We start from the raw sequence: 7475 nt of genomic DNA, 5'->3' as shown, positions 1-7475 counted from the left end.
TCGCGCATGAAGGGTTCCGTAGCATTTATGACATATTTAAAAAAATCTACTTACTAGATCTTGTTCAACATTTTACCACTTTGGACACACATTTTAGCACCTTGGAAGTGTCTGTCGCGCAAACTATTCAGTTTAGAAAAAAATTATATTAGATACCTCAATATCATTTTTGAAGACCTATCCGTAGATACCCCACACGTATGTATGGGTTTGATGAAAAAAAAAAATATTTTATGACTTGTTAAAAAAACTACTTACTAGATCTCGTTCAAACCAATTTTCGGTGGAAGTTTGCATAATAATGTATATCATATATTTTTTTTAGATTTTTCATTCTGTTATTTTAGAAGTTACAGGGGGGGGGGGGGACACATTTTTTCACTTTGGAAATGTGTCTCGCGCAAACTATTCAGTTTAGAAAAAAATAATATTAGGAACCTAAATATCATTTGTGAAGACCTATATCCATAGATACCCCACACGTATGGGTTTGATGAAAAAAAAAATCTTTTTTAAATTTAATGACGTATTAAAAAAAAACTACTCACTAGATCTCGTTCAAACCAATTTTCGGTGGAAGTTTGCATGGTAATGTATATGATATTTTTTTTTAATTTTTAATTCTGTTATTTTAGAAGTTACAGGGGGGGGGGGGACACAAATTTTCACTTTGGAAGTGTCTCTCGCGCAAACTATTCAGTTTAGAAAAAAATGATATTATAAACCTAAATATTATTTTTGAAGACCTATCCATAGATACCCCAGACGTATGGGTTATATGATTTTTTTTTTTTAATTTTAGACGTATTGAAAAAAAACTACTGACTAGATCTCGTTCAAACCAATTTTCGGTGGAAGTTTGCATGGCAATGTATATGTAGATTTTTCATTCTGTTATTTTAGAAGTTACGGGGGGGGGGGACACACATTTTACCACTTTGGAAGTGTCTCTCGCGCAAACTATTCATTTTAGAAAAAAATTATATTACAAACCTCAATATCATTTTTGAAGACCTATCCATAGATACCCCACACGTATGGGTTTGATGAAAGATTTTTTGAGTTTCAGTTCTAAGTATGGAGAACCCCCAAAATTTATTGTTTTTTTTTTCTATTTTTGTGTGAACATCTTAATGCGGTTCATAGAATACATCCACTTACTAAGTTTGAACAGTATAGCTCTTATAGTTTCGGAAAAAAGTGGCTGTGACATAAACGGACAGACAGACGGACATGACGAATCTATAAGGGTTCCGTTTTTTGCCATTTGGCTACGGAACCCTAAAAGTACCTCTTAAACTTTTGCGTCGGTTTATCGCCAAACTAATAATACTTTTCTGAAATAAAATCTTTTTTATCTACCCTGTTCGTGTTGCGTAAGTACTCGTAACTACCTTTTTTTATAAAATACGATTTGTTAATTTCAAATTTTTATCTTCAACATCTGCCGCTATGTGCGTGTCGATCTGATTCAATTTATTAAGTAGATCAATTTGTTAGTCAACGCAAGCCGTCGCCGAATTCAGTTGTACTTTTACCAAACGCATTAATTCAGTTTTGTTACTGAAACGTCCTTGAATGTTACAAGCGAAACCACCGGGAAACGATCGCTTGCGTGCCGTTTGCCGATTCGCAGTGTGTCGCCAGCATTACTACCCTCCCGCATAATCTATGGGTATTCTCAAACTACTCTGTGGAAAAAAAATGTAACCCGTAATGGGAGAGTTTATCCTTAATCCTATACTAAAATTAGAGCTACTTGATACGGAAAGCCTGAAAATAGTGAAAATGTGTAATTGTGTAGTTTATTTATTCACATCTCTCAGAATTAATAAGTGACGTATTTAAGTAATTTAACCAATCGAGTTTAGGTTTATTAAAATAAAATTATGGCATATTATATATATATATATATGTTTTATTTGTCGTAGGTGTAGGCCTCTAGCAGCCGCGGTACGCATTCCCAGGCTGACACACGCCTATTGTCTTCCCAGATTTTCCTTTCCGTGGCGCTGGCCACACGGGTCTAATGCACTGTGCGTGCCGGGACGCATGCACGGGCCGCGTGGCCTCTAGCTGCCGTGACGCCCTTTTCCAGCCTGCCGGGTAAATGCGCAGCAAGCTTTTGTTTCGCCTATCTCTAGGTGCTCAAGAAGCTTGGCCAGTTGGTATAAGGCTATGCTAAGATGTGAATGAAATAGAAAGAAATAATTAATATATTACTCTATAATATATGTAGGTATAATTTACCCGATAAATAAAGCTTGTGTATAGGTACCATAATGTTGCGTTACGACCGTATGTAATTATGTATAAAGTAGGTATCTTGCTCGTTCTTTTACTGAACTGTAAAATAATGCAATCATTTCTTACACCATTTGCGCATACAAAAGTTGAGGAGTCAGCACCCACTGAGGAAGTGACTAAATTTGGATACCCAAAAAAATATAAATTTGAATAAATTTTAGTTTGAATTGAAGCACTTGTTACGTAGGTGTACATTTAATTGATCTAACAGTCTTGATCACCGACTCGAGCGAGATCAACTCACATAGTACGTCAAAAACTTTTAAAACAACGCGTCCTCTAGCAACTTGTTTAGTTTTTATCATGCCAACAACTGCATTTAGGAATAACATAGAGGCATATGCTACTGAGAATGGATTTCGATGTCGATTTCCCCGTTAATTGTCTTGGGGACAGCTTATTATAGAGTCAGGCCATGCTAAGTTGGCAGCGATTACGGTGCAAGTGTTATTTTAAACTATAAACTTGTATGAAATTATGACGTTTACTTAACACTTATATAGCAACGTCTGGGCTCTCAAAATCGCTGCCAACTTAGCTTCGTATGACTGTATTTCAATTGCCTATGAAAATGAATCATCATACCGTCATACCAGAAGTACAATATTGAAGGAATGTACTGCGTTGGCTTTTTCGTTTTCAAAAATCAGTTTTTTTTTATTTAGTTCAGATAGCTCCGGTTATTGGTCAGTCAGCATCGTAGGTCAGCATGTAAAAAATGGGTAAGTATAACTCAGTCAAGGTACTTTCATGAGCTAAAACTTTAGTATTAATTAATATATTAAAACAGATTAAAACTGTTACGAAAATAAATACAGCCTATGTGCCGTGCCGTTCAATCCTAACCGGAATCGTATTTAAAATACCTACTTAATTTAAATGGCATACTCCTTGATCTTGATACATTTTCTTTAAAACATAATCTAAAGAACATTGGAATATTTGAAACAGTTTTCAACCACGCGGGTACAAATAAGCATACCTATATTCTTGCATTCGAATACAAACAATCAACGCCATCTATACATTTTATAAAGTACCGATGATACTTGTTATAGACAAATGAATACCGATGTGAAAGCGCCATCTGAGTTACTAAACAGGCACTACGTATCGTACTGGTTTTCCCGCAGTGGCGCTGATAGAGTTTTCATTGTGTTTCATTATATAGCTAACCGAGGTGTTTTCTACCTAAAGCTGCTGCTACGAGCCCCAAGATGGCGCTGTAAACTAAGTCATTTAAAAAAAAAAATTGCAGGATGTTTATGCCCGTTTTCCACCAAAAATATAATATGAGCGGAAACTGAGGCAACGGGCTGAGCGGACCGAAGGAAAATGGAATTCCACTCTATTATCCAGTGGAAGTCCTTGTAAACATTTCAGCATGCTCGCAGTAGAAGGCGGAATCTCGGTTTATTAGAACTATTAGAAGAATTATTTTGGTAATAATTAACCAATTAAAACGTTAGTGAAGATATATTTTACACGTAAGTATGGAAGTAAATTAGGCATTAAAAATAAAATGACCAGCATACATAAAAAGCGGCCAAGTGCGAGTCGGACTCCGGATTGATAACCTCCTCTTTTGAAATCTTGAAGTCGGTTAAAAAAAAACTACAGGGGGAAGTTACAGGGGGAGGGACACACATTTTACCACTTTGGAAGTGTCTCTCGCGCAAACTATTCAGTTTAAAAAAAAATAATATTAGAAACCTCAATATCATTTTTGAAGACCTATCCATAGATAACACGTATAGGTTTGATGAAAAAGATTTTTTGAGTTTCAGTTCTAAGTATGGGGAACCCCCAAAATTTATTGTTTTTTTTTCTATTTTTGTGTAAAAATCTTAATGCGGTTCATAGAATACATCTACTTACCAAGTTTGAACAGTAAAGCTCTTATAGTTTCGGAAAAAAGTGACTGTGACATAAACGGACAGACAGACGGACATGGCGAATCTATAAGGGTTCCGTTTTTGCCATTTGGCTACGGAACCCTAAAAACAGTTGACAGCTTACCCTTTACACGTAGAGCGCCATAAAATGACCTGTATACACGCACACATAGCGCCCACATAATAAATAAAGGTAACCAACTCCGGTGCTTCCTTAAATGTTTCGTATTCAACTACTTAATTCATGATCAGGTTGAAATAGTGAAACCGTATGGACCCATAACTGTCTTATAAACTTAAGGCGATAATACTCAGATATTAAAATTGCAATTATTACAAATAATCGAGGAAAACTGAAAATGAAAAAAATAACAATTCAAACGAGTTGACACGTAAGTCATTATAGGTACATAAGTCATGTTAGCCAGCTATGGACTAAGGAGTATTTCATACATTCATGAAACCTTTGATATAGAGAAACTACGCTATAGCATACTGCGATAAGCGACAAAACTACATAGGTATATATATTATATATAATTTTATGATATGAATTGATATTTATATTTAGCTCAAAAATCATTAGTCTGAGTTTATTAGACGACCAGTCTGGCCTAGTGGGTAGTGAACCTGCCTATGAAGCCGATGGTCCCGGGCTCAAATCCTGGTAAGGGCATTAATTCGTGTGATGAGCAGGGATATTTGTTCCTGCGTCATGGGTGTTTTCTATGCATTTAGTTAGTTAGTTAGTTTTTAGGGCCTTTTCCGCAACTCGACATCCATTGTGCCTATTTTGCGTGAAAAAAAAAACGAGGTAGCGCTACTCTAGCCACATCAGCTCCTCTACAAAACCTAACAGTGTTTTCAGGTTGTTAAATACCTCTTTCAGTGTGTTCGGCGTTCCTAGGTATTTGTTCCTGTATACTTCTACCTGTTTGCATTCTAGAAAAATATGTTTTGCTGTTTCCTCCTCCTCCATGCACGCTCTACACATGGGGCTGTCTTGTCTAAGTAGCATTTATCATTCATCATGTCATATCATATCATTGTCTAAGTAGCTAAGTACCCACAATACAAGCCTTATTGAGCTTACTATGGGACTACTCAATTTGTGTAATAATGTCCTATAATATTTATTATTAAACATAAAGATCCTTAAAGATCATAATAATAGATTTCAGTCAGTTTTATTCGTTTACGGATCGATTAAAACGTTAAGGGAGTAACTATATTTCTTGTTCAAGTAGGTGTTAAAATATGTTTAACTGATGGATATTTTCAATTTGACATTTCGGCGATTTACAGTCGCCATCAGATACATCGGAGCGGCCAAGGTGCTCAAAAATATCTCAACAAACTCTAACGCCTTGAAAATAAAGGCGTGTTCAGATATTTTGTGAGCATCTTGGCCACTCCGATATAGCTGATGGCGACTGTATTATAGTTTGAGTCATCCACGATGACGCGCAGAGTTGACAGATCTAACCTTTAAATACATGACTTTACAAGTCAAGGCACGCATCGTGGTGAAGGACACGATCTCTACCATGTACCTATTCGTAGCTTTAAATTGTATATGATTAGATCTATGATTATTTTTAAGGTTATTGAGTAATATCCTTTTCAGCATTTATTTTGGTACTTTTATTCCAAACGTGCGCGTGCTCATTCATTCACACGTTACCGTGTGGTAAACAATAGTACCTAAGCAGTTTCAAGGGTACTCACAACCCCTAGTAACGCACCCCCAGTGGCACTAAAAAGCACCCTTGCCGACCCGAAGAGCCGGCACGGACAATGATTTGCCAAATTATCTGAGTGAGTTCACCGCAAGAGGCAAATACAAGTAAAAGCTACAGGCGAAAATACTGCCTTGCCGAAATATTCTTTACTTTTTTTAAATTTAATGGATTGTTACTAATTGCCGCGTTTAAGTATTTGCGCTTGAGCTAGAACTGCATTGAATAAATGACGTAATTAAAAGAGCTTAGAAAGAGCAAAGAGTATTTATAGTCGGATAAGTACCTACAACAGATATTTAACTCACAACCAGGGGGGTGTCACTACGCAGTTTAGGTATATTTGGCCGGCGCGCCTCCCGGGCAGGCGTATAGCAGCGGGCTGCCGCTCGGCTCGCACGATCACGATAGTCGTGTCACGTGGCGCTCGCGCAAATTTGAAAATACACAATGGATTTGAAACCTAAATCTCGATCTAATCCGTATAAAAGATATTGTTCTGTTTACTGATGTCTGAATAAACGGAAGAACAAGGAAGCAGATATAACATTTTTTTTAATTCTGAACGATATTGAAAGTTAAGTCATTTTCATGAATTTAAACTTTAAACCATAACATAAATACTCATTAATCAAATTCGATAACATTTTGATTTGTTTTGTTTGCATAAAACTAAAGTGCTTTAGACCAAATTAAAATGAATTATGCATTCCTAAGCTTAGACTAGGTAAATACCTACTTCTAAGAATTTTTCAATAGCCTGGGGGGTAAGGTCTATTAAGCACCTACTAAATTATTCCTTATGAATAACTTATAGGTACACACATATATCAACAACAATGTATCACAAAATGTTAAACAAGAAGGTACCTATAATTACGTCGTCAAGTAGGTCGATAAATAAATAAATAAATAAATAAATATAATAGGACATTATTACACAAATTGACTAAGTCCCACAGTAAGCTCAATAAGGCTTGTGTTGAGGGTACTTAGACAACGATATATATAATATATAAATATTTATAAATACTTAAATACATATAAAACACCCATGACTCAGGAAAAAATTTCCATGCTCATCACACGAATAAATGCCCTAACCAGGATTTGAACCCGGGACCATCGGCTATATACAGGCTGATTTTACCCTTTAAAACAGTGAGTAAAGTTGCATTTTATCCTATAGAGAGTTAACGTAATTAGATTTTGATTTGTTGTTCACGCGTTAATTAGCTTGTTGGATAGACTAATAATACTTAAACGATTATTTTGAATAATAAATATTACATGTAATTAATATTTATTACATGTAATAAAAATTGTTGCAATGAAAACAAATTGTAGTTTCCTCGCATAGGTGTGGTTAAATAGTTATTTATTATACAAGGGGGCAAAGTTGTTGTTTAACTTCTTGTTATTATATTCAGACCCGAGGCAGCGAAAGATTTCAAAATTGATCCACGAGCGTAGCGAGTGGTTCAAATAGTGGAATTTTGAGCGTGTGAGGGCCTCGAAGCACGAGAGGTTGAAC

This window comes from Cydia pomonella, chromosome 3 (genome assembly GCF_033807575.1).
Source record: "Cydia pomonella isolate Wapato2018A chromosome 3, ilCydPomo1, whole genome shotgun sequence".
NCBI lineage: Eukaryota > Metazoa > Arthropoda > Insecta > Lepidoptera > Tortricidae > Cydia > Cydia pomonella.
This window is presented reverse-complemented; position numbering follows the sequence as displayed.